Source organism: Microtus ochrogaster, chromosome 18 (assembly GCF_000317375.1).
Source record: "Microtus ochrogaster isolate Prairie Vole_2 chromosome 18, MicOch1.0, whole genome shotgun sequence".
Lineage (NCBI taxonomy): Eukaryota > Metazoa > Chordata > Mammalia > Rodentia > Cricetidae > Microtus > Microtus ochrogaster.
Window position 1 is genome coordinate 53,659,313 of NC_022020.1, and position 829 is coordinate 53,660,141.

Sequence of the window (829 nt, forward strand, 5' to 3'; positions counted from 1 at the left end):
AAAAACATCTCATGTCAGCACAGAGATATTCTGCTGAGACCAGCGAGCTGAGGGAGGCCCTGCTGAAGACCTTCCCTGATTCTGAGCAAAGACAGAAGATCAAAGAGATCATGGTAGCTCAGCCAATTCTGAATGAACGTGAATGTTCCTTCAGGTCTAATGTTGGACCTAAGTCTGGGCATCAAACTGAATCCCTAGTTACGGGAATTCAGAGATTTAGAGAGATGCTGAAAATACCATACAAGCTGGAATTAAAAGATGAACCCGGCAGAACAGATTTAAAGCATATTGTTATAGATGGATGTAATGTCGCATTTACCCATGGTCTGAAAAAGTTCTTTAGTTGCCGTGGAATAGCAATTGCCGTTGAATATTTTTGGGAACTTGGACACAGAAAGATCACTGTGTTTGTGCCTCAGTGGAGAACAAGGCACAACCCTAATGTCACAGAACAGCACTTCTTGACCCAGCTCCAGGAGCTTGGAATACTAGTATTAACTCCTTCCAGGACGATGTTTGGAGAACATATTGCCTCTCATGATGACAGATTCCAACTACACTTAGCGGACAAGACTGGGGGTGTCATTGTAAGCAATGATAACTTCAGAGAGTTTGTGAATGAGTCAATGTCCTGGAGAGAAATTATTGCCAAAAGGTTACTTAAATACACTTTTGTGGGGGACATCTTTATGGTTCCCAACGATCCTCTGGGAAGAAAGGGGCCTCGGCTAGATGAATTCCTTGGAAAGGAGAGCTCTGTTAGAGACAGGCAGCCTCTACTCAGGGCCCTGCCAAATGTGGACTGGTTTTCCCGGAGCCGTAACAACCA

At 44.4% G+C, this 829-nt stretch overlaps 1 pseudogene; it reads left to right on the top strand.

Moving 5' to 3' along the window:
* The window catches only part of LOC101998980, a 5,847-nt pseudogene that overhangs the window by 1,813 nt on the left and 3,205 nt on the right, over positions 1–829 (top strand).